This window comes from Macaca mulatta, chromosome 1, assembly GCF_049350105.2.
Source record: "Macaca mulatta isolate MMU2019108-1 chromosome 1, T2T-MMU8v2.0, whole genome shotgun sequence".
NCBI classification, from domain to species: domain Eukaryota; kingdom Metazoa; phylum Chordata; class Mammalia; order Primates; family Cercopithecidae; genus Macaca; species Macaca mulatta.
In genome coordinates, this window is record NC_133406.1 from 194,118,190 (window position 1) to 194,144,758 (window position 26,569).

General features: G+C 54.0%; 1 protein-coding gene and 1 long non-coding RNA gene across 2 annotated transcripts in view; one reads left to right on the forward strand and one right to left on the reverse strand.

The window, feature by feature from the left end:
* Positions 1-24,072, reverse strand: part of DMBX1 (diencephalon/mesencephalon homeobox 1) — a 64,769-nt gene extending 40,697 nt beyond the window's left edge. Inside the window, exons 1-2 of the mRNA XM_077958370.1 lie at positions 23,406-24,072; positions 16,494-16,584 (exon numbers count right to left, since the gene is read on the reverse strand). The gene's annotated coding sequence lies outside the window, so the exon portion shown is untranslated. The remainder of the gene's footprint in view (positions 1-16,493; positions 16,585-23,405) is intronic.
* LOC144333595 (uncharacterized) lies at positions 22,597-25,630 on the forward strand. Its single transcript, XR_013402391.1, has 3 exons — positions 22,597-22,821; positions 24,418-24,853; positions 25,170-25,630. It is a non-coding gene; the product is annotated as an uncharacterized LOC144333595 (long non-coding RNA).
* Positions 25,631-26,569: the final 939 nt, after the last annotated feature.

Here is a 26,569-nt window from a genome sequence, read left to right on the forward strand (position 1 = left end):
GGTACTGAGCCAGAGCTTTATTCTTTAGGGACCCACAGGAGGGATCTCTTGTCCTTTAAGAATGATTATTCAGTTTTTTCAGAGCCTATCGCAATTTGCCGTCACTATTTGCAAAGCCCATTACCCTTCACAGAATCTCTCCCTATTTATAAGGCTCATCGTTGTTTGCAGAGCCTTAAAGTTTGCAGTCTGCCATTGTTTGCAGAGCCTTAAAGTTTGCAGTCTGCCATTGTTTGCAGAGCCTGAAATCATATGCAAAGCTCATCAGTATTTGCAGAGCCTACTACCATCTGCAGAGCACATCCCATCACTGATTTCTGAATCTGTCACTGTCACAGATCCAATGATAATTTGAAGAACATGTTACCATTTTCAGAACCCTAGACTTTACAAAGACCCTATTTGCAGAGCCAAACCCCACATATAGATCTCACTATTGTTTATAGAGCCTGTCACCATTTGCAGAACCAGGCTCAAGGCTGGGTACATATGGGATGCTCAAGAGGTTCTTCTGACCCATTCTTTCCAAAACATAGGGATAGAGAAACATAGAAGGAAAGGGAGCCAGAAGGAAAATAAGGAAATGAACAACAGAGAACTCTGCAGTCAGTCAATAAGATTCCTATGGGTCTACGCATGTGTTGGGCTCTGTAAACAAAAAATCAGGGAAATGCAATAAAAATGGCTTCCAGTTCTTGAGTCAGGCTCTGTGTTAAGTGCTTTACACATTTTACTTCACCACAATCCAGAGAGATAGGGACTGTTCCTATCCCCATTTTAGAGATGAGGAGGTGTCCATGGCTGAGAGAGATCAAATACCTTACTCAGTATCACAGAGCTTACTACTAGCAAGTCCAAAACTTGCACTTGAGTGTGTTTGACTCCAAAAATCATTTCTCTATTCCTTCTCATTTTGGGGAAAAAAAAATGGAGAAAGGGGGAAATTGCAGAGAAATTGACTGCCTGTCTGAATGGAGGCAAGGCTCTTCCCTTGAAACACAGTATAAAGTGGGAGGCTAAGTCTTTGGAGCCTTCAGGGTGTTCCTGGGCTGACCTAGACTGAGTCCAAGTGCATATTCTGAAGAATAAGGCCCCTCAGAGGGGACACTAGGCATCCAGGACAGCCTGTCTCCCAGTCTCTTCTCTCCATTCAGCTCCTGACCTGCAGCATCCTTAGAACCTGAGCATAGGCCAGGCTTGGTGGCTCATGCCGGTAATCCCAGCACTTTGGGAGGCAGAGGCGAGTGGATTGCTTGAGACCAGGAGTTCAAAACCAGCCTGGCCAACATGGTGTAACCCCATCTCTACCAAAAATACAAAAATCAGTCAGATGTGGTGGCACATGCCTGTAATCCCAGCTACTTGGGAGGCTGATGCATGAGAATTGCTTGAACCCAGGAGGCAGAGGTTGCAGTGAGCCAAGATCATGTCACTGCACTCCAGCCTGGGTGACAGAGCAAGACTATGTCTCAAAAAAACAAAAAAAACCAAAAAACAAAACCTGAGCACAGAGACCATATCGAGCCGCACAGAGGCTTGCCGAGGGCAAGATGAGCCTTGAAGCAGAGAGGTACAGATGGAGAGACACCAAGATTTAGAGACAGACAAGGAAGAACTGGAGATCGTCACAGAGACAGAGAGAGATACAGCCAGACAGAGACAGCGACACAGATTCACAGGCCCTTGACAAGACACTAAGAGGTAGAAACAGGGACATGGAGCAGCCAAGAGTAGGGGACATGGAGCAGCCAAGAGTAGAGGCCAAGGGGATAGAAGCCGGGAGGTCATGAAGCAGAAGAGCACTCAGTGGCATCCGTCGCACTCGGAGGGTCCAAGCACCCAGCAGAAATGGGGGAGGCACTTACTGAAGAGGCAAAATAAGCCCTTTCCAGGATGCTGTGCATGGGGGCTGCACACAAACTTACAGTCCCACTCCTGGGTAAGAACGTGCACACAGCCCATGCCCAGGGGTTCAGCCCATCTCTGATGCCCTTTACCCACCCTGGGGATGACCCAACAGACTGCCATCTTGAGCTCAAGTGGCTTCTGGGCCTGGACTTTGGTAGGCCAGTGCTTTCCCTGACCTTGACCCCAGTAGTGGTATCCGGGTGATTTAGGCGGCACTAGCCCTCCCCTCAATTACCAGCAGTCGTGAGCAGTCCTAAATAGGCAGGCAATCTTCATAAGACAGCACGTTTGCTATGCAAAGCCAGCAGGCAGTGTCTCAAGCCCCCATCCCGCCAGTCCACACTCCAGCTTCCCTCATACGGAAATCTTCCAATTCCCACTGTCCAGTCATGCCCCCAGGCTAGATAATCGGATGACTTTCTTGAAAAGGTCCCTGCTGGTTTCCAGCCGTGTCAAGGGTACAAAGTAAACAGGAGATGCCTGGCCCCTAGCACACAGTAGGCACAATCAATTATGAAGACACTGCAGGCAGGGACCCCTCTCTCCTCCTGGTCCCCTTCTTACCCCACCCCCTGGGCCAGTGCCAAGAAGGCCCAAACTGGAGAAGAGCAGGGACTTTGCCTCTTCACCTGGGCAGACAAGGGGAACGGGGAAGGCAAGGAGGCCCCAGGGCAGACCCCGAGTCTCACTCCGATCTGTATCCCCGCTTGCCCCTGCCCCAGCCTCAGATGGGCCGTGGGCTTCTCTCTCCGGGAAGGTAATGGTTTCTGCCCTGAAACAACTGAGCCACTGAGCCACTTCAGATTCGGTGTCTCCTCTTCTCACCCACCCCTACACACACACTTGGTGGCTGGAGGGAGGGAAGGGAGTTCAGGCTCCCCTCCCCACAGGGCAGGCTGCCCCAGACTGGCTCCCCATCCGCTCTGTGCTCTCCTAGATGATGAGCCTGAACAGGGTGGGAAAAATTGCAGTGGATCCCAAAAGTTTCCCTTCTCCCCAGCCATCCTCCTTTGCGGGAAGGGGTTTCAAGAGCTCATTGGCTGTTGGATTCTTTCTGCAGTCTGCCTGTTCTGAACTAAAAACCATAGTAACAATAATAGAAGTTCCTATAGTATAGCTTGAGCACCTACTAGGTGCCAGCCACTCTGCTACCTGCTTTACATTTTCTTTTATAGATCCTATGAGGAAGGTATTGTTTTCATCCTTATTTTAAAGATGAGGCCTGAGGCACAGAGAGGCTAAGTACCTTGCCCAAGGATACACATCCACTAAGGGATGCAGCAGGATCTGGACCATGGCAGGGCTCTGGGGAAGAAAGCCATGGTCCAGCCCCCACCTGGAGGTTCCCTGGGTGTGGGGGGGCCTAATTTTTCCCAACTTCACTCCCTCTAGCCCCATAGGCCTGGGAGCATCCCTGACTTGTGCACCCCTGGGACGGGGCTCCTGCCTGCGTGGGCCTCTGCCCACAGCCTGGCTGCTGATTAATTGTGACCAAGCACTCTCTGCAGCCACCTAATCAGATCTGCCCCATTGGTGACCAGAGGAAGGCTTTCTTAGAGTGAAATTGGGCCCAATTGCCCCATAGGGGCCTAGACATCTTAATGGGGGGTTTGGCTGCCTGGTGTGTCCTGTCCAGTGGATCAGGGATGCCCCAGAGAAGAGGGTTTGGTGGGATTTCTTCTCAAGGGTCTGACTCTTCTGGCTTCTCCTCCCAGGGACTCCGAACCAGAAAGGCTAGAGGAGGAAAAGCCAGTGAGAGAACCAGGCCCAGACAGGGCCAGGGCTTAGCTATGGCTACACAGGGAGGGGAACATGCCTCTCTCCCCCATCACTCTCACTGACCCCAGTAGCCTAAAATACCCAGAGCACATCTTCACCCTGCCATAGAGCACCCCATCCCACCATGACTGGGATCCCAGGGGTCAGCCCAGGCCATCTCAAGGTGGATCCCAGACTCTGGGGATAACTCACACACACACATACACACACCCCCTCTGTGTGTGTGACAAGAGTAGTGGGTGTGATGGACACACAGGTGTACACATGCACGTAGCATGGGGGCTGGAGGCAACAGCCAGTGCCCTGCTTGCTAAAGACTTATTGACCCTGACCTCTCTTTCCTCATTGATCCAGTCAGCCACAGGGTCACTCCATCACTGCCTAGGGCATGGGGTGGGGTGCCCTCCATGCCACAGCAATTACCCTCTGCCACTCTGGGTTTTTTATTTAAATTTTTTTTCTTTTTATAGAGACAGGGTCACACTATGTTGCCCAGGCTGGTGTCAAATTCCTAACCTCAAGCGATCCACCTGATCAGCCTCCCAAAATACTGGGATTATAGGTGTGAGCCACAGCGCCCAATTCCCTGTGCCACTATGGCAACAATTCAATGTCCACCATCTGTCCATTCAAAGGATTGGTCTCTATAAGGAGTTGCGTGTGTGTGTGTGTGTGTGTGTGTGTCAGAGACAAAACAGTGCATCCATCACCACTGTATGTGTCCATGATGAGTGCCTGTCTGGGGTCAGTGTGTGTCCACAGTCATTGTGTGTGATGTGATGTTTGTGCGAGGGGTGTGAGACTAGAGATACACATTCCACTGACCACAAACACATGCTGTATAAAAACATATATTACCATGGATGTACACAGACTGTGGACATACACTAAGCATGAACACATGTATGGACCACAGACACACACTGATCATACACAATGGGCGTTTTACAAATGGAACGAGTCTGAGCCTTTCCCACATCCTGAGTTGGGTAGGCTTGGAGCTGGGTTCTGTGTCCTTTTTCTCGATGGGTAAAAGGAAGCCACTCTCCCTCTCCCCTGCCTCCTCCCTGATAACACCTCAGGGAAGGGGCAGGCCCAGAGGGGCCTGGTGAGGAATGTCTTGGATCCTCAGCCCTGCAGAGAGGACCCCTTAGCCAGAGTCACCAAGAGGACTCGGCCTGTTTCCATGCCAGCGTCCTGCCTCAGTCTCTTCCACGTACCCTGAGAAGGCCCCAGTTGCAGAAGCCCAGACTGGGCCCAGACTCCAGAGACAGGCCACACTCAAACACACACTCACGGACAGTAACACACACTTGTCCTTAAGGTCCTTCAGAGGAGAGAAGCTGGAGGGAGGTCCGTGGGAGAGCCCAGGTGCAGAGCTGTGCACCAGTCCTACGTCTACATAGGCTGGCAGGGACACCTTGTGTCACGGAGGGATTCTGCGGGAACCACAGGGAGGCAGGCATCTGAACATCAAATTGTACATCTGTGAGTACGTGCATACTCATGTGAGCACGAGGCAGTGCTTCGTGCGCTTATGAGCCGACATGGGCCTGGCTATGTGTGCTGGCGCGGCCCCGTGCGTTCGCGAGTGTTTTGGGGCTTGGGAAGGCGATCGTGGGCAGCGCGCGGGCGCCCGTGGGCTGGTGCAGGCACGGCTATTGTGGCCTGGGTGTGCGTGTGAGTGTGCGCGCCTGGAAAGTGTGGCTGTGGCTGTGGCTGTGGCACGGCAGGCGCGCCCGCTCCACCCTTTCGCGGCTGCCCCTGCAGGCGGGTCCTCCATTCACCCGGCTGGGAGAAGTCTCGGCAGCCAGCCGGGGGGAGTCTCCGTCCCCTCCGCCCGAGTAAACTTTTCCCAAATCCGCGAGCCGCTTAAGGCGAAGCCGCCCCCGAGGCCTAATCCGCGCCCCCCGCGGATCTGCATAATCGGGTTAGCGGCCGCGCTCCCTCCCGCTCCCGCCGCCGCCGTCGCCGCCGCGCGCGATTCTCTCGCTGTCACTTAGGGAGGCTCAGCGCGATTTGCGGCCTAATCCCCCGGGATCGCTCGGCCGCCGCTCCCCGAGGGGCCGCCAGATTGTTCCCTTCATAATTGATTGACTCTATTTGCCGGATTGGGACTTCAAAGCGCCGGCGGCGCGGGGGCGCCTGGGAAGGAGCAGGGCCCGCGGCGGGCGGGGCGGGGGCCTGGCGGGCCTGGCCCAGAGCTGCAGCCCCGCGGCTGCGTCGCCCGGCCTGGGAGGCCACAGCATGAAATGCACAAGTGACGAGGCGGTGACCACGTCCCAGCCTGGCACCGCGCTCAGAGCTCCCTGGGTCCCCTCTCTGAATCCTCCTCACAACCACCTCAGAGCCTGCAGGGTATGTGATTAGCCCCACTCTCCAGGGGAGGGAACAGGTTCAGAGAGGCCTCTTCCTTCCCTCTTCCAGCGCCTTCTGTGCACCCAGCGGGGTTTAGGGTTCGGCACATACCCCTGTGAGCCAGACCGACCCCGTCTCTGCCTCCGTGGAACTTGACTCTAGTGAAGGAGGCAGGCGACACACAGGAAACAAGAAATACATGAACAGAAAATAAGGCAAGGTGATGTGGCAGTGGCTGTAGGGGAAGGAGAGGTAAATGAGACTGAGTGGTCAAAGATGGCTTCTTAAGGAGGCGCGTTTTGACTGAAACCTGCATGGCATGAAGGAACCCGCTCTGGGAATGTCTGGAGGACAAGCATTGGGGCAGAGGGTAAAGCATTTTGGGGGAAGTCCTCGGCCAAGGGCGCACTATTAGCAAATAGTAATGCAGAGACTGAAACTCGGGGCTGCCTGACTCCAAAGCCCAGAGGCTGAAATGCCACATTTTTTTTTCACGCACCCAGCCTAGACTGATCCCAGCCTCCACAAAGGCTAAGCTCTTCACAAAAATGCCCCATACCCACAGGCACAGGCACCTGTTCAGTTTCACACAGCCCACCCCACTGCTGGCCCTTGTGAGGGTTTATTTTATTTATTTATTTATCTATTTATTTATTTAGAGACAGGGTCTCATTCTGTCACCCAGGCTGGAGTGCAGTAGTGGTGTAATCACGGCTCACTCCAGCCTCAACCTCCCAGGCTGAAGCAATCCTCCCACCTCAGCCTCCTGAGTAGCTGGGACTACAGGCGGCTGCCACCATGCCCAGCTAATTTTTTGCTTTTGAGTTTTTGTAGAAACGACGCCTCAACATGTTGCTCAGGCTGGTCTTAACTACTGAGTTCAAGCAATCCTCCAGCCTCAGCCTCCCAAAGTGGTGGGATTACAGGCAGGAGCCACTGTGCCCGGTCCCCACTGTGTGGTTCCATATCCCATTGATCAAAGGTTGCCTTAGTGGATGGACAGCCCTTTACTCAGAACCTTCCTGCACTTAGGGCCTGCTGTTTCCCTAACTCCTGAGGAGCCAGGAACAGGGTAAGGGGTAGTTAGAGGGGCCCCACTCCCTGCCCAGCCAGAGCCACGCTCATAGGAATCCCTAGCCGAGACTTGGGAATCCCCAGAAACGCTTAATTAATTCTTGATTACTCACTGTCTCTGCAGCTGCCATTAACTGCCTCCTCAGCCTGGGCCCAGTTAGGCCATGTAATTAAATTAGCACAGCAAGAACACTTCCAGGCGAGAGCAAGGTAGGCCTGCTGGGCCTTGCAGAACTTTCAGGGGGCTGATGAGGAAACCAAGGCTCAGAGACACCAAGGGGAGCACCCAGGGTCACTCACTAGGGCTAGAACAGAGGCCCAACTGTACCTCCCAGGAATTAGTTCTGGTTCCCTCGTCCCACCTCTCTTGAGACCTCTACTCTTAGCATGTATTTTAAACCTTAAACGTCTTTAAAACGACGAGAGATTTGCTGCTGTCCTTAATTAAATTTATGCCAATTCACTGAGCTTTTGGAGGGATGGATTTGGGACAGGGGAGGGGAGACCAGGATTTATATAAGGTGGGAAGCAGAAGACACAGGCTTTGCAGCCTGGAGGCTTTTCCCACTTATAGGATCAAAGGGGTGGGGCAGGGAGAGATGGGGGCAGGATTCTCCTAGCGGGGTGGTGGCAAGGGAGGGAGAAGGGCATTAGAGGCCCTGTCCACAGAGGCTCCCTTGAGTGAAGGGAGGGGAGGAAGTCACTTTCCTTTTTACAGAGGAAACCAGAGAATATAGAATCTAGCCTAAAAGAACACCCTAACGTTGGAAACATATGCATTATAAGCCAAGGCAGAAGGGGCTGGAGAACTTGGTCTCCCTGTTCAGAGTGAGGAGGGCCTAGCTGGAGTCTCCACCACTCCATCCTACCAGCCAGGCCTCCCTCCCTGCATCCTTCCCTCCCTCAATCCTGGGAGATGCTGGCTGACAGCCCTCCCTCCCCCCAAACCCAGCTCCTTGTCACTTCAGAAAATCAGAAATAAGCCTTAGTGATTAGAGGGAGACGAGAGTGAGATGGGGCTTAGAGGCCCAGGCTCAGGGAGGTGTTAAGAGGCGAGTGGGACTCAGAGTATTAGGGGGGCAGAGCTAATAGCTTCTCTGGCTGCCCTCCCCGGGGGACTGCAGTACCCAAGGAAGAAGGGAGAAGAGGAGGGAAAAGAAAGAATGAGAAGATATGGGGAAGAATGTGTGGAAGGGACAAAGGAGGTGAGGAAAGAGGGGGGCTGAAGGAGAGACAGGAGCAAGGTAGGAGGGAGGGAATTGAGAAAGGGGTGAGGCACGGAAGTAAAGGAGAGGTGAAGACGGAAAAGAGATGAGGGAAAAAAAGTACAAATCAAATTAGATGAAAATAAAATAATCTTTTTTTTTTTTTTTTTTTTTTTTTGAGATAGCATCTCAATTCATTGTCCAGCCTGGAGTGCAGTGACACAATCATGGCTCACTGCAACCTCAGCCTTCGGCTCAAGCAATCCTCCCACCCTCCCACCTCAGCCTCCCGAGTAACTGGTACTACAGGCGTAAGCCATCACGCCCAACTAATTTTTGTATTTTTTGTAGAGACAGGGGTTTCACCATGTTGCCCAGGCTGGTCTTGAACTCCTGGGTTCAAGCCATCCACCCACTACAGCCTCCCAAAGTGCTGGGATGACAGGTGTGAGCCACTGCACCTGGCCAATAATTATTTAAAAAAGATAGTGCCCAATACTGATGAAAGTAGGGTGAAATGGAGACTCTTGGGAATACAAATTGGTACAACCTTGGAGGTTCTGGAGATAAAGGGCAATTGTTGATTAATTATTTGGCAATAATTATCAAAATTTTAAATATGCATCCCCTGTAGCCAAATAATTCCAACTCTAGGAATCTTTCCCACAGAAAACTTACAGCAATGTAAGTACAGAGGTGGTCCCTGCAATGATGCTTGTCATTGCCAAACACTGGAAACAACTAAATGTCCATCAAGAAGGGGCTGATTAAATACATTAGAGGGTGTCCAAACGATGGAATACTATGTGTCCAAGGAAAAGGAGGAGGTATAGAAAGATTCAGGACAGGTACAGAGGGAAAGTAGATGAGGGAAAAGAGAAGTACGAACTAAATAAGATGTCACTGGTTGGTGAAAAGAGTAAGTATGGGCCGGGCATGGTGGCTCATGCCTGTTATCCCAGCACTTTGGGAGGCCGAGGCAGGCCGATCATTTGAGGTCAGGAGTTTGAGACCAGCCTGGCCAACATGGTGAAACTCTGTCTCTGCCAAAAAATACAAAAATTAGCTGGGCATTGTGGGCATGCCTATGATTCCAGGTACTGGGGAGGCTGAGGCTGGAGAATCGCTTGAACCCCAGAGGCAAAGGCTGCAGTGAGCCAAGATCACACCACTGCACCTCCAGCCTGGGTGATGGAGCAAGACTCTGTCTCAAAAAAAAAAAAAAAAGAAAAGAAAAGAAAAGAAAGGGAAGAGTAGGTATGAAGAGTTATATGACTATTCATATACAGTGTGATCCCAATTTGAAGATGTTTAAAGAACACTTAAAACTATGTTGGGGGGTTATAAACATGTAGAATCCAACATAGGGAAGGAAGGAGAACCCCCAATTACTGACAGCAGGATTTACAGGATGGGAAGTAGAGCAGGATTTAGCTTTTCATTTTCTTTTCTTTTGCATCATGTTTTTACGAGTTTTTGCAAACCTTATGTATTGTGTATGTACATTAAAAAACAATGATTGTTTTTAGAGAGGTGTAGCAAAGGGGTCGGGAGAGAAGAGTAAGAAGGAAAGAAGGTGGTATAGGGCAGGAGGGAGCACAGAGGGGAGCAGGCTGGCTGCAACAGAGTGCTAGTGCATGGGTTGGGGGGTTGGCCAAAGGGCGGGAGTACCGCCCAGGCAGTGTCCAGATACATTCCTCACCCCTGTCCCCACCACAGAAAATCTGACTAAGGCCTGAGTAATTGAAGGCTAATTGGGTTTTAGGCTTGTTAATGCTCCTGTGAATGTTTGCATTGAGGAGAGCCAGTCGATTGGATAAATGACTCCCCGTGGGACACAACGGTGGGAGGAAATGCGGAGCAAGAAGGGCCTTCTGGATGATGAGCGGGACAGCAGAGTTTTTGAGCCCACTCCAGAGGCAGGGGGTGCTGTGCACAGAGAGCTGAGGAGCCCTTAGACTTCTGTGGGGCAGAGGCAGTGAACGGGAGGGGCTGGTCCAGGTATGTTCTAAGGCCAAGCTCTGGTGGGGGCAGAGTTCTGGCAGGCAGTAGGGAGGAGACCAGGAGGGAGGCAGGGAGGCAACCCCAGCCCAAACCCTACAGACTGCAAGGTCAAGGGTCTGGTCTCCAAAGGGAGGGAGGAGATAGGTCTACCAATGATAGGCACTGGGGGGCTGCCAGGGCCTCTGCCCACACCCAGAGAGCAGGTTATTTGGTTTGCAAAGAGATAGGGTCCCTTTTAGAATGATTTCCTGGGCTGGGCTGGAGTAGACCCCTTCATAGCCACTGAAGCATCATGCAGTGCCTGGGTCCAAGGCCACAGCCTGCTCCCCCAAATTCCCCTCCACTGAGTCCTTGTTTGTGACCCATCCCCTGGGCTAAAGGGTCTCTGAGGCTCTCCCATCTCTGACCAGCAGGTGTTGTTGGCTTCCGATTGTTGACACCAGAGGAGGCGTCCTGAAGGGATGTCAGGCCCAGGCAGCTAAGGAAGAGAGAGACAGAGACTCTTAAAGAAAATGGAAGGTTTTGTTTTGTAGAATTGTTGTTTGGAGGAGTTGTGGGTGTGTTATAGGGGCCAGAAATGCCATCTCCCTAGGAACCCACAGAGAGGGCCTTCCAGGGGTAATCCTCACCCTCGATAATCCCCTCTTCTCTTCTCCAGGGTCAGAAATACAGGATGAGATTTAAAAGATCAGCTGCACATTTGTTTCCTCCTCCTCCTCCTCCTCCTCCTCCTCCTCCTCAGGCTTGACTCGGGGACTAGGGCCCCTGGGACAAGGCAGGGAAACATTTAATGAGTTTGTATTCCCTGAGAGCACAGTGACTGACAGCTGCCCTGGGGGTCACCGCTCTTCTTGTCCTGGAAGAGGATGCCGCAGCTGTGGGGCGGGCTCTGCGTGTCCCTGTGAGTGCCCGCCTGTGCCCCTGTGCAAGTGCACCTGGAGCGGGGCTACAGAGCGACTTCCCAGGACCTCCCTGCCTGTGAAGAGGCACTGCTGCCAGTATCTGGGAAAAGGGGAAGAACTTGGGGGACTGCTGTCCTTTGGGCAGCAGGGTCCCTCTGGTCTGAACCGCAAGCCTCAGCCCTCTACCTGGTCTCCTCAGGTAACCCTCCGCACACAACTTGGGCCAGGTTGATGGGAGGGAAGCCAGAGGCTGCCCACAGTGGGGTTTGGAGGAATCGGGGGACATGGTCGATGTGGAGGCCTGAGTCTGCATGGGTAATGAGACCAGGGACTGGCTTGTCAATAGCATTTAAGTACTTTTCTCCCATTTTCAGGCCAGACTGAATTATTTATTCGTTTCTAGTCAATCGCTGGTAATGTCATTAGCATTTGTCCATCAAAGGTAGGGAACAGAGTGGGAGTGGTCCCCCTCCACTGACCCCACATCCCAAACTGACGCTCAAAGGTCAATCCATCCCCTTCCCTGGCCCTGCTCTCAAGTTACCCTGGGACCAGCAGTTTTCGGAGGCCCTGCATGCAGGAAGGCCTCCATTCCCACAGAGCTTCAAGCCTGATGGCACCGAGGAGCCAGCTATTCTCCAACGCTCTCTCCTGTTGTTCTCCAACCGCCCTCCCATTATTAACACAGAGACCACATTCCCCCCACATGCAGGCATCACGCTGGCTGCCCGCTTGGAGAGCCAGCCAAGGCTGGCAAGCGAAGACCCAGCTGATGGTGGGACCAAGGACCCAGTAGAGCAGGCAGCTTGGGTTGGCGCCGGCCTCTTCTCTTGGCCTAGAGGCCACCCTGCACCCTCAGACTCAGCTCTCAGTATAGAGTCCTTCCTCCCTGCTCAGAGCAGGTTCCCAAGTCAGACTTCTGCCTCTCCTCTCAGGCCAGACTCGTGGGGAGTTGGAGGGAGGCGTGATTTGTTTCCAGTCTTAGATGAAGCTCTCAGGCCAGGGTTCTTTCTCATTCCTTAATCAGCTCCCCAGACAGAATCTGCCTCCCCCTTGAGGCCAGGATCCCAGACTGGCTCTCCAGGGCAGGACCTCTCTCCCCGCTCAGCCCATGGGGCTGCTACCTATACCACTAAAACTAAAGGAGCCCCTAGGAGGATTAATCGTCAGGGAAGGGACTGCTGGTCCTCACCTGACATCCAGGTCAGGAGATCCTAATCCAGACCCTTCCCTGATCAATCTAATCTTCTATCCTCGAACCTGGGACTTCAGAAAGTGAAAGGTGAGATTTCTTGCAGAGATCGGGAAGGGAGTGTGCAGTGGGGTCTTTGGAAATGTTCTGGGGAACAATGGCCTGGTGAGGCAGTAGGGACACTGCACTGGCCAGAGGGACAGGTTGAACTGGGCTACCCTTGCAACAGTGGCCTCGGCCCCTCTCACATCCCATTCTGCTGCTGGGATGGCCTTTCAGAGATGTCCCAGATTGAAGTGGGGAGGCCAGACTCCCACACTAACCAGTCACCTGTGGACTTCCCCCAACAAAGGGACACAACCTTGTGTGAGGCCAGCTGAGGACACTTCCCCAGGAAGGAACTCGACCGTGAGGCCACAGCGGCCAACACTCCCAGCACTGCAAGAATATCTCGGCCCTCGAGGGCAATCTGGGCAGCACCACAGCATCCACTGCAGACTTTCTGGGCAGAGGGATGAATGGGCCCTAGCGATGGCTTGGTTCATGGAGAAGTAGGTGGTAATGAAGGTTGGTGAACATGGCTAGATGGGGCAGTTTTGGCAGACACAGCAGGATGAGAAGTTTTGAGGTTATGTGGAGGGCTGGGGCTCTGTGGAGGACAAGGCAGAGCAGGATGGTTTGGAGGGACATGAGACAAAAAGTTTGGAGGACAGAGGGAGTGGATGGGTATTCATGCTGCTCCTGTTGGGCCTGGGCAGCCCAAGTGGATGGGAAGAAGCCCCCCTCAGCATGACAGCTCCTCAGTCGTTAAGCAGGATTAGCCTCCTCTTCCTCAGAAGGAGGGGCTCCACTCCTGCATCAGCCACCAGCTCTGGCCCTAATCCCCCTCGCTTTCTAATCCACCCACGACTTTCTTAGGCATTAGCGTTGGGCTCTCAGCTCCCTAAGCCCCACCCTGAAGATGGGAGCCAGGCTCTGAAGGGAATTAGGCCAGCCTCAGAGGATGGCTTGCCAAGCAACTGGAGGGAAGCTGAGAGCACCACCCACCCTTCAGCCTTTCCTCCTCTGGGGCTCACCCCCACCCCCAACCAGGGACCAGGGTGTCAGAGGGATCCCTACCAGCTCCCTGCTAGGATCAGGTGAGGACAGGGCAGAGGGGGCTGAAGAGGAAGAGGCTCCCCACCCCTCAGGTCGATGCTGAATCTAGAGGGGATGCTAAGCAAGGATACAAGGGTAACCCATAGCTTGGCAAAGGCAGACAGAGTGGAGCTCAGGAGACTGTGCCAAGAGAGAAACCAGAAGGCAAACTGAGGTCAGATTTTGTAGAGCCTTGAATGCCAGCTGAGGGGGTTGGCTCTCCCCTGGGGATGCTGAGGAGTCATGGTGGGATTCAGAGCAGTTGGTCTGGTGCCTGTGAAGCCTGGCTGGGGTGGGCTGCAAAGGAGGAAGGGCAAAGGAGTGGGTGGCACTCTCCACCTCCCTCCAGTTGTCTGGCAAGCCGTCCTCTGAGGCAGGCAGAGGCTGGGGTGAGGCTCTTGCTGTGATGTCAGCAACAGGCAATGGGACCCCGAGAGAACACCCAGCACCGGCTCCCAGGCAGCCAAGAAGCACAACGCCCTGTGTGGCAGCAGGGACAGGTGCAGCCTGAGTCTGGAGGGTGGGGGCTCCACATGCACCTGTGAGGGAGCAGAGCTGGGGGCACCCAGGGAGAGGTAAGGTAGGGCAACAGCCCATTACCTCTCGGCAGCTGCCCTCCAGAGCCTCATAATTGTCTATTATTCCAACTACTGACAACAGGCAGCAAGAGCCTGGCTGCAGTACGGGACGGGACGGGAAGGAGTGGCCTGGGAGGCAGGACCTTCCCCTGCCCAAGACACCCCTTCCCAGAGTTGGGAGACCCATCAGCCCCACTCCAGGCCCTGAGAGTGGCCAAGAGCTTCTTTCCTATTAGAAGGGTCCAGGCATGGAGCTGAGAAGGCAGGGAGGGTGCCAGTCTAGAGGTGTCCAGGTCCCAAGCACCAGGAACGGCCTGTGGTCTGTTCATGAGCTGCTTCCTGGGAAAATCTAGCATCTTTCTCTCCCCTTCAGACCCATCCCTTCCTACCCCCACCGCCCAGGCTAAGTTGTCTGCAGATATTGCGGGGGTGGTTATTAGTATTCATAACCCAAAAACTTACTAAAATTCTCCTTATCCTAACCCTTGGCCTGGGCAGCTGTTGTTCACCCATTTTTTACAGATGAGATAAACGAACTTCAAAGGGAAGTCACTTTTTCTAGACCCACACAGCTGGTGACGACACTGAAACCAGGGAGGCAGAGAAGGAAGGACAATCGTGTACAATCCAGGAAGGCAGAGTAATACAGTGGTTACAAGTGTGACTGTCGGAGTCTGATGGATTGGGGTTCAAGTCTGCACTCCGCCTGCCTCTTTCTAGCCGGGCAACCTCCCTGAGCCCCAAGTTTCTCGTTCATGAGTGAGTTAATCATGCCAACTCACAGGACCCCTACAGCACGGGCCTTATAGGAGAATAGACACACTGTGATCCAGTGGGATCTCTGGGGGGATGGTGGCTGTTGTCACTGCCCAAGGCCACTGAGTGGACAGGCAGAGAAGCAGGGCCTGGTTCCCAGCTCTGTCTGCTTCCAAAGCCCTCAGATGCACCTTCCAGAGGTGGTGGTAGGCAGCTGGGGTCCCCAGACTCTGTGAGGGGTTGGGCAGTAGGGCAGATGAGTCAGGGTATTGAGCGGGTGGTGGGATGCTAAGAGGCTGAGAGGTTCATCATGGCAGGTCCGTTAGGCCATCCCAGCAGAGCCCTCTCATTGGGCCTCGCTAATGAGCCTCCACTGGATTATCCGCTCCCACCTCCGCTCCGTTTACTCTGTCAAATCGAGTTTGCATTTTAAATGGGAATTTGACAAGACGGGCAATTTGTCTGCTGACGAGGTTAATGGGTGTTAGCCCTGCGGACTAGGGAGGGAGAACCCATGTCCCTGCACAGTCTGGCCTCTGCTCAGATCAGTGACCCCAGCTGCTGCTCCTCTTCACTCTGCAGCCACTCTGGGCCTCCGTGTATCCAGAGGCTGTCCCTGTGTCTAGCTCACCTCCTCCAGGCAGCCTTCCCAAAAGCACCCTGACCTGGGCCACCTCAATTAGTCAGGCTGGGTGATGTCCCCTCCACCTGAATGCAGATAGGATTCCTGAGGGGTGGGCCATGTCACCCCCTCTCAGAGGAGGGGCCTCCTCTCTCAGCCCAGGCTTCTAGGGCAGAGCCAGATTTTCCCTCAGAGTTGGGTTCCCAAGGGCTGGGGTGTCTTCCCTCCTGCTTCCCCCTACTCCCCACTCCCATATGGAATTTGGAATGGAGCCAGCAGAGCTGATGTTGCCACATCCTGAGTTTCAGTGCTGGGATGCGGACTGGTTGGCAAGAAAAGGTTTTGAATCCATCACCTCCAAGCCAGCGCCTTTGTGGAGCAACTCCCAATGTTGGGGCTAACAGGAGAGCTGGGGAACGACCTGAGACGTCCTGATGAGGCCCGAGTTGACCTCTTCCACATGGGTTCCTTCCCAAGATCCTCTCCCTCAAAAATGAGCAAGAATCCAGAACCCAGGGGCTGGACCAGGCCAGGATGGGTTGGGGCTATAGAAGAAGAAGCCTTGCCCTCCCCCTCCTCCCGGGCGCCCAGCGCCCTTCCCCACCCCGGCTAATGTGCCACAATTACCTCCTAAGTGCCCAAACAAATGTGGCTGCTGGGGAAAGTGACACGGGCTCCAGGTGATGGATTCGTGCCATCGGGGAGCCGGGCGGAGCGGGCTCCGAAAGGGGGGGCAACACTAATATTGTATCAGCGTCGGCGCCGGCGCCACGAGCCGGTGATGAATATGTGTCACTTTACACGGCGCACACTCGGGGGCCTGGCTGCGCAGGCATGGAAAATAGAGTGTCTGGGATTAATGATATTGAAAATGATAGAGAGCAGATTGGAAATGGCTTCGCCCGCCCGACCCGCAGAGATGGAAACGTACCTCACAGCTATCTGCCCAGGCCTGGCCCCCCACCTGCCCCCCTTCACCTTCCACAAGCTGCAGAGGCCCACAATGAGGACCCTGAGTCTTGATCCTGCCAGGGGCTCCTCAGGGTGGCACACATTGGGGTGGGTACACCTGTGAGCAGAGACACAGAAAACAAGAAAACCTCAGCCCCAATTCACCTTTGACCTTGGTCCCAGATGAGCCTGACCCCAGTCACCCAATGAACCTTGGCCTTGTCCACAGACCAAGCCCTGACCCCAGTTCCAGCCGAGCCCTGCCTCTGGCCACAGAGTGAGTCTGCAGAAGCTTGAGTCTCTCACAAGACCATGAGGGCAGAGGTAGGGGAGAGGGGTCAAGGGTGGGGGTGGGTGGTTGTAGAGGTGAGGCTGGAGAACAGGGACCCCTGAGTGTAATGCACCCCACTGCCAGAGGGGAGGTCGAAGCCCAGTCTGTTACTCCATGGTGTGGATGCCCCAGCAAGCAAGCAGGTGAACAGGTGTCTTCTCCATTGATGTCATTCTAAGTGTCTATGTTGAGTTACATGACTGTGTCTGCACACATACGTACATACTTGCAGGTATGTGTACATGTATGTGTGCATCTGCTCACAAATACACCTGTGGGGTTGTGTCTGGCATGTGCAGGAATGTACATAACTGGGTTTGTCACTTTGTGTGCCTTGGTGTGTGTACAGCATCTCTGAGGACTATATGTGTGTGAGTGTGGCTTGCCTGAGGCCACTCTGTGCATGGAGATGCCTGTGGTGAGCACACATGTGTGTTTTTGTGTGTGTGTGTCTAAATGTTTACCCATAGATGAAGGGACTCCAGCATGTGGCCATTAGTTAAGAAAAACTCTGTTTTATGAGGCCTGACCCTGGTCATAGGCTAAATTCCCAACATCAGGACAAGATGCCTTTCCCTGTTGGAATAGACACTATCACACTGGAATTTTATCAAATTTCCCAGATGGAAAGAAACCCTGAGACCATCAGGCCAACCTCAACATCCATCCCAACATCAGTCCCCATCCAAACCAAGGTCAGAGGATGCATCTACATCAACATTATTCATTCAGTCAACAAACACTCCTTGAAGGCTCATGACATGGCAGGTGCCATCTCTGGTGAGCAGAACAGACACAGCTCCTGACCTCATGGAGGTACAACCCATCAGAGGAGTCTGACCCTGAGCAAGTACCCAGATGAGGAAACACAATGACTGTGTGCAAAAAGGGCCACGAAACAGGTGTTCAGAAGACTGTGATAGAGATTCATGGGGTGACCTGGCATTTAATCGGGGTCGGCTCCTCTGTGCAGTGACATTTGAGCTGAGGAATGAGGAGCCAGCTCTGTGGAAAAAGGGGAACAGAAAGAGCACTGGACATATTCTTGGTCTTGTCAGGAGACAGAGGTGGGCAGAGAGACAGGAGGAGAGGCTGGGGCCAGCAGGGGCTTCGATTTTGTTCACCATGGGAGGTAGAGCCACTGGAGGGGTTAAGCAAGAGAGTGTCATAATCATATTTGCATTGTGTTGTTTTTATTTATTTATTTAGAGATGGGGTCTTTCTCTGTCACCCAGGCTGGAGTGCAGTGGCTATTCACAGGTGCGATCATAGTTCACTGCAGCCTGGAACTCCTGGGCTCAAGCTGACCTTCCTGCCTCAGGAAGATCACTCTGTTGGGTGGAGGAACACTTGGAGGTATTGATGACAGAAGCTGGTAAACCTTTCTGAAAGTTCTGGTATCCACACCAGGCCCAGGTCCATACCTCCCAGCAATAGCAGCAGCGTGCACACATCACAGCCATCACTAATACCACCAGCTGGTGCTTCCCAGCCGCATCTTGAGGGCCTGAGGTTCCCTGTCCACTTTCTCTCAGTCCTGCTACTTTACTCCTGGCTGGGAGAGTGACCCTTCCTCAGCTCCACTCTCTGTCCCATGGGGTTGCCTGGAAATGCTCTCTCCCCAGACCACCTGGATCTTCCCAGCTCTACTATCATCCAAAGAACCAGACCTGCAAAAGCTAGGAGTTCCTATGAAGATAGGAGAGAAGAAGGGAGCTTCAAACTGGTGGTGAGAAGCCCTGGTCTGAGCAGAGAACCGCTTATGCCCAGAGTCAATTTCTGGAGAAAGAGGCACAACTCCCAGGGCAGCCCCACCCCCAGCTGTAGGAACTCTGAACACACCTGTCAGTGTCCCCACAGGGTCCTATTGCACTGCACAGCAGAGAGCCGACCTCCTGAAAAGAGAAAATACCAGCAGAGGGCTGGCACAAGGGTAGCGCATGGGAAATGTGAGTGGAGGGGAAGGACAGAGTCCCATACTGGGTGCAGGCAGAGCTGGGTGACCTGACTGCACCCCAGGCTCAGCACCAGCCCCCAATCCTACCCTGTTGCCTGCAGCCCGGGGCAGGCAGGCTCCCTGTTGGCAGTGACTCTGTGTTTGGAGGAGGATGAGGGGCTGAGCCCTACCCCAGGCTGCCTTCTCCCTCTCTGCTTCCGTCTCTTTCTGCTCGCCTGCTTTCTCTCTCAATCTCTCTTCGTCTCTGCTCCTTTCTCTCCCTCCTTCCCTGCCTCTCTCTCCCTGAGTCATTTGCAGAGCGGAGATGGCCTAGCCCATCTGGGAGCAAGAGCGCGGCCCGGTGACGGAGGCGCAGGTAATAGCCGAGTGGAGGAGAGAGACGTGGAAATTTATGACATTGAAAATGACTGAGAGAGAGTGTGTATGTGAGTGTGGGAGGAGGAGAGGGCAGGAGGGGCGGGAAGGGAGAGGGAGGGAGCTTGCATGTGCTCTCACCGCACTCACGGCCCTACCCCTCCCACCAAGGGAGACCAACCTTGTAGAGAGGAGAGGACAAGGGTGAGCGGGAGGAGGCAGCCAGACCAAAGACAAAGGCAGACAGACAGACAGATGGTAGGACAGGGAGGGCAGGTGGAAGGAGGGGAGGGAGAGGAGCAGGTGAGCCCAGGACACAAAGCAAGGCTGAGAATCACTGTGGAGAGACACCCAGAGTGTCTGGCTTGTCCCTGTCCTGGCCCCCCCACCCCAACAGGAGCTCTGCTCTGAGGGGAGGGTGTCCCCATGGCATATGGTAGCATGGAGGCTGGAGTCTGAGCTGGAGATTTTCTAAAGGAAGAGGCCCAGAGGAGGCCAGGCATGCTCCAGGTTGTACAGCAGGTCAATGACCACATGGGGCCTGAATCCAGAACTTTCTCCCAACTTAGGCTCCATGTCCCACAGGTGCTGGGGTATGGGGAGCCAGGAGGTAGAGGAGCTAGATCTTGTAGCCATCTGTCCTTCCAACAGCTCTTCCCTCTGGACCATGGGAGGCAGGGGAATGGCCAGAATGACCTCTCCATATCCTCTTGTAGTCAGAAGAGAATCTGTTTCCTTGCGGTGCTAAGTCCATAATCCTCTCTTCCATAGCCACCCTCAGACCATCTGGGACTCTGTTGCTGAGGACATGAATAATTAGACATCCTCCAGAGAGCTGATCCCCTCACCTCCACCCATGGCCACCCAGACCCGCAGATGACACTCCGCCCCTCAGCCCCACTCTGCTTCCTCTTGGCTCTCATGCAGCTGAGTCCCCGCCCTGCCCCAGTCACCATCCCTTGCCCTGGGACTCCATTCTTTGTTCAGATACCCTCCCATTCTGGGCCTCAGTTGCCTCATCTGTAAAATGAGAATAACAATACCTTTCTATGCCCATTATCCTGGAGCTGGAGGAGCAAAGACAGGACTCAGAGGGTACACCTCAGTCTCCTCAAGTCTCAGAATTCTTCTTCATTGGAGCATGGTGGTTATCTTAACTCCAGAGGAGTTGTCAGTAGTTGTGGCTGATTTTGTGGGTGATGTCGGCAGAAACAGGACTCCCAGGCATCCCGATAATATACACACTCAGCCATCTCCCAAGGAAGCTGGTGTATCAAGTAGTCAAAAGGTAGAATCCTCCATGCCCAGGTGCAGGAGAAGGTTGAGTCCTAAATATGCGGGGGGCTGTGTCCCAGGCAAACAGCAGCGGAGGTCTGAGCCCGGCCCTAATCCTCTAGCTCGGGCTCTGGCAAGACAGGTGGCTTCCGGCTCTTAGAGACCTTACCCCCTACCCCCAGCAACTTGGGGCCTGACTGAACAGGTGTCCAGGTTTCCCTGACTGGAAAGTAAAAGAGGTTACTCCCCACTCCACATCCCTGCCCACTTCCCCCAACCAGCCTTCAACAGGGCCCCCCCACTTGCCTCTCTTTACCTCCCTCTCCTGCTCCATAGCACTCTGGAAAATGTTCTTTGATTAACCTCTCCCAGCCAAGAGCATTCAAAGAGGCTGTATAGTGCAGTGGTTGAAAGCACCAGCTTTGGGACCAGAAAAGCCCAAAATCACAGCTCTGCCCTTTGCCTGGGTGCACTTGGGCTCATCATTTAATGTCTCTGAGCCTTGTTTCCTCATCCTCATCTGACAAATGGAGCCATAAATGCCCGGGTCTAGGATTGTGTGAAGATCACATGAAGTCATGAATGCAAAGTGACTGGCACAGAGGAGATGCTCAGCAAATGCCAGCTGCCATCTCCCTCCCAACCCCGTACTACATTTAACTGTGTCTTAGTTTTCTGCTGCACTTAGAAGATAAGGATGAGAGCTGAGGGTAGGGAGAGAAGGAAGAGCAGCAGCAGTAGCAGCTTCAGGAGGCTCCTGATCACTTAGAAGAGACAAAGGCTGAGCTACAGTAGGAGAGACTCAGGTTAGCCCTGAGAGGGACTTCCCGTACTGAGACCCTGGAGGAAGCCACATTTCAAAGGCCCCGCGTGTTTAAGTTCAGTCTGTTCCCAGGACCATATCCTCATCCTAGAGGCAGCTCTGAGGAGGCAGCAGCTGCCCTGTCTGGGGAGCAGTGGGGGAGGTGAAGAGTTCACTGGGCTCCGGGGCTGTGGGCTGCAGGCCTCCCACCCAGCCCTGGTGCCCTGGCCTGGCCCATTGTGGCCACATAAAAGGTGACGGATGGTTAATAGGGGAGATAACAGGATTCATAAGGGAAATTTATCGGTCACTCCGGTGGTATAAATATGTTTATAGCGGACCAAGGGGAAATGAAGAAGCCCCAATAAATCACCATGAAGCCACCAGCCACTAATAGGCAAGCAGCAGTGGGAACCCCAGTGTTGGCGATTGCAGACACCCCCTCTGGCTGCCCGCTAATGGCATGGTGGGGCTGGAGACTCATCAAGCTGGACAGATGCCCAACCCACGCCATGGCGGGAACAAGACCCGAGGGGCCACCTCTGCTGGACCTGAGCTGCCCTGCCTGCTGTGCAGCCCCCACTTCCCCCAGTCTGGATTTGGCCAGGCTGGAAGGGCTGCGGGAACAGGGCAGTGGGTATATGAACCAGGTCTAAGAGGCTTCATGGTGCCTAGGTTAAAGAGTCTCTGGAGTCAGAAATGACTTCAAAACTTTATCTGCTGTTTTCCAATCCCTGCCTGTCTTAGAATTTCCTTGTTTGCAAAATGACTTCGCAACCTTAGAAAGCTGTTGTGTAGAGTAGAGAGATAATCCATTATCATAGCGCTTGGTATTTTGTAGCCTCAAAAATGGCACCTCAGCCTCCTGAGTAGCTGGGACCACAGGCATGAACCATCACGCCCAGCTAGTTTTTAACTTTTTTATAGAGACAAAGTCTGTTGCTCCTGAGCTCAAGTGATCCTTCTGCCTTGGCCTTCCAAAGTGCCAGGATTACAGGCATGAGGCACCTTCCCTGGCCATCCCCATTTCATAGATGAGGAACCTGAGGCTCAGAAGTTAAGAAGCTTGCCTGGGATCCCACAGCTAGAAGAGAAAGGCTCTGTTTGATTCCCAAACCTAGAATCTTCTCGTTGCCCCAGTGTAGGCCCCATTCCTTCCTCAAAGTCAGGGGAGGGTTCCCTGAACCTCTTCCCCCAGAAGAGACCTAGGATTTCAGGGGCCATGAAGCATTCAAGTCAAAGCCCCGGGGCTCTGGCAGTGACTTGCTGGTGCTGATGACAGCTCTCCATCTATCCCTTCTCTCCCTGCCCCTGCTACTTCCTGTCCCCCTCTCCCCCAGCAAGGGCTCAACTCAGCTCCTGTGACCTCACCCCAGTACGGTGGTTGCCTAAAGACTTTCATCTGATCTGTATGGGAGGTCCATATCTGGGCTCACTGGCCCTGCCGGCCCTGCCGTCTTTGTCACAGCCTTGTCCAGGCCAACATGTCCTCTAGCTCAGCTTACTCCTTCATTCATTCTTTCAGAAACATTCAAGGACCTTCTTCCAAGGGCACAATACCCAGCAACATGGACAAGGCCTGGCCCTATGGTGAAGTCAGGTCTGGATCATGGAATTGAATGGGGTGTGTTGTCAGGCGTCGTGGGACTAATGCCTGTAATCCCAACACTGGGAGGTTGAGGTGGGAGGATCGCTTGAGGCCAGGAGTTCCAGATCAGGCTGGACAACACAGCAAGACCCATGTCTACAAAAAATTTAAAAAATTAGCAGGGCATGGTGGCATGTGCCTATAGTCCCAGCTACTTGAGAGACAGAGGTGGGAGGATCACTTTAGCCCAGGAGGTTGAGGCAGCAGTGAGCTATGATTGCACTACTGCACTCCAGCCTGGGTGACAGAGTGACACCCTCTCACTAATAATAATAATAATAATAATAAGTGTATTGTGTTGAGGCTAAGGCAGCACAGAGGCTAGGGAGGCCTGGAATCACAGAATGGGTAGGGAGAAGGCAGGAAAAGCATTTCCAGAGGAGGGAACAGCTTGAGCCGGTGGGGAGGAAGCAGGACTTTCTGGTCCCACTGGCGCCGGCTGGTCTCCCGGTTTCTCTCTCAATGCTGAGAGGCTGCGCATCATTTTCTACATAAGCCCCACATCACTTTGTCCCTATCCTCAAGCCCTCCTCCCTTTATTCGTGGTCATGCTGTTCAACCATCATTCTTACCTCCACTCTGGACAAAGCCGCGGCCTCCTCCCCAGTTTCCTGCCAGGACGGCGGGTCCCTCTGCAAACTACGCCCAGCCCAGCGCTGCCTGAGCCCCAGATCTATCCCCAAACCCTCAGTCCAGGGGCCTCCTGCCCAGTGCCACGGTCAGCAGTGCGGAGGGCCTGCGTCCTTACACAAATGCCAAGGGAAGGGGAACAGGGCCTTGGGGGTCTTGAGACCCCACCTCTCCCTGCCTGCTCGGGGGAAGGGAGGGACTGAGCCGCCTTGGCCCCGGTCCGGCCCTCGGCGCATCTCGCTGAATCTCGGTCTCTCCCCGCCTCTCCTTCGTGTCCCAGACTCTCCAGTCCCGGCCTCTCCGGCTCTCTCCCGGTCTCGGGCTCCGTTTCTCCGTCTCTCTCCCTCCCGAGGCCTCCTCCCCAGCCGGGCGGGGTAGATCGCTCCGTAAATAGGCGGATGGCCCGGGGCGCTGCGGGCGCAGACACTCGTTTTTAGAGCCGGTAATTGACTCCTTTCAGTTGATAATTCATGGCTTGCATATGCGCTTTAATGCGGGCGCCCCGGGAGGCGCGGCAGGCGGGGCGGGAGCGGGGCGCGGGCCTGCGCGGCTGCCGGTCCGTCCGTATACGCGGGAGACGTGGGCGCTCCCACCCGGGCTGCCTGCCCAGCGCTCCCGAGGCCGCGCGCGACGGAAGGGGCGTGTGCTGGGTGGGACGCAAAGGCCGAGCGGTCCCTGGGCGGCGCGGGGCCTACTGACTGGTCCTTCAACTGAATGCGGGCGGGGGCATGCGGGCGCCCCTTCTACATGCAGCCAAAAGGGAAACTGAGGTTCAGAAAGGGGATAGGTCTTAGGCAGAAATGAGATCAGAATTCAAGACCCTCTTCCCGGAACGTCCTAGTAAGGGCCCTTAGCTTTTCTAGAGCTCATCACCCTGAGAATGCTCCTGTTTCTCAGCTAAATTCCTCCACTGGAGTGACCCACCCTGTTGCTCTCTCACAGGCAGCGCATGAGGCACCGCATGAGGGGCTGGCTCTTCCCCGTGAATTCTGGGCACAGACACCCAGACCTGAACAGGCCCCTCACGCCACAGCGACTGGGGAGCGGGAGCCTGAGTCCCTCCCACCTGCTCCCTCGGTTTCTGAGGGTCTGTATCATCCTTCTGCTGGGCAGACGTTATCTTCAGCCCCGTGTTACAGATGCTTAGAGAAGCCGGAGACTTGCACAATGTCTCAGAGGAAAAAGAGTAAGAACCTGGACCCGTGTGTACCCGGACCAAGCCCTCCATGGTGGAAGGGATAGGAGTGGGAAGGGGAGGAGGAGACATATGGTCCAGGAGGTTCCATATGTACCCACACATGGACCTCAAAGAGGCCCCCATATCAAGACAGCAAATGACATCCACAGTCACAGATGACGGAGTGATTTCAGATGAAGATGGTGCTGGCAGGTAGTTGTCAGGAGTCAGAGGTTAGGGGTCGCACTGAAGCTGGTGCTGGAGGTGGGGAGGAAGGAGGTTGTTGACTCCAAACATCAGCTCAGAAGATACTAGAGAAAGCCCAGGCCGAAAAGAAGTCTGCGCCTAGGATAGGGCTTCCCATTTATTCAGTCCTTCGAGCCGGTATCTGCCACCCCTTTTCCCCAGGCTAATTTCAGCCAAAAGAGAATTCTACCTCCTACATCTTAAAATCTGCAAATATTTAACCTGAAGCCAAAGTGCCTGGCTAATTCCTGCATCCCTCTATCTCTGTCCCTCCACTCCTTAGTTTCCCCCATTAGCGCAATGGAGCTTGAGCAAAGGATCTCACTGGAGACTTCGCAGCGACAGTGGGTCTGAGAGCAGAGGGCAAGGGCTGTCTGGGCCTTGTGAAGCTCAATGGTGCCCCCTGGTGCCCAGAATACCGCAACCAGCAATGGGATGCAGGAAGAAGAGGCAGGAGATCTCCCACCTTTTCCAAGCTACTCAGACCTGGTACAGGGCAGGGAAGACAGGGCACCAGCCCTACTAACCCCATCTGAGGGGAAACTCTGAAGCTCCCTCTCCTGCAGAGATCTCAGACTCTGTGGTAGAGTTGATGTGGGGGGACAGGTGACGTCAGCAACAGCCCTGTCCATCCTGCACCTGGACACCCCAAGTGGTTCCTTCTATGGGAGACAGAGGCAGGGTTGCCCCCTCTGCTGTGCAGTTCCTGGAGTCTTCATCTGAGTTAAATTCTTTTAAGTCAGGCTTTTTTCTGCCTGAAATTTCACATTTGTGTTCAGAGGGGGTACTCAAAAAATGTAGCGTGGATGGATGAATTCCATTCCTTTGCATTGTCTTCAGAAGGTCTGTGCTATTAAGCACAGGGAAAAGTGAGTTCATTAATTTGCATAGTTGGCGGAAGTAGGGCTACAAAGAGGAATGGGATGGGGGAAGGGAGAGATTTGATGGGAGGAGAATCTCAAGAGAGTTCAGATGAGGGGAAAATAATGGGGGGGGGCGGGTTATGTTGGAGAGATCAGGAAAGGCTTTCTGGAGAAAGTGGTATTTGATACAGGGTTTGAAGGACAGAGAAGACAGCAATGGGGTCCAGGTGGAGGGAACAGTCTGAACAGCGACACAGAGCCAGAAGAAGCATAAGGTGGGCTTGTGCTGGTGAGAAGGCTCCAGTTTGAGGCAACGGAAGGAGGCAGTGCTGTGGTGGAGCCATGGGAGACGAGGCTATGGAGGATCCTGAAGACATGCTGATGTCAGACCCAGGAACTGGTGTTTTGCGGCAAAAGCACTGAACTGTGAGCCAGGGGTCTAGGTCCTAACCCAAGCTCCACTATGACTGGGTTCCACTGTCTCAGCCTTGCTCTCTGGAGCCCTCTCCAGACGTCAGTGGGAATCATGGCAAGTTCTTAATCAGGGCAGTGCCTAGAAATCACAGCTCACAGAATGGTCAAGCTGGTAGGTACCACAGACCTTATCAAATCTAACCCCCTCAATGTGAAACTCAGATGAGGAAACTCAGGTCCAGAGAGATGAAGGAACTTCCCAGCATCACACAGCAAGTCAGGGACAGAGCCAGGACTTGGACCCAGATCTCCAGCCTCTTTGTTTGGGGCTCTTTCCCCACTGCAGTCTGGGGTAGCATCAGGGGGACTGAGTTGGAGGAAAGCAGCTGGAGGCAGAAGACCTCCA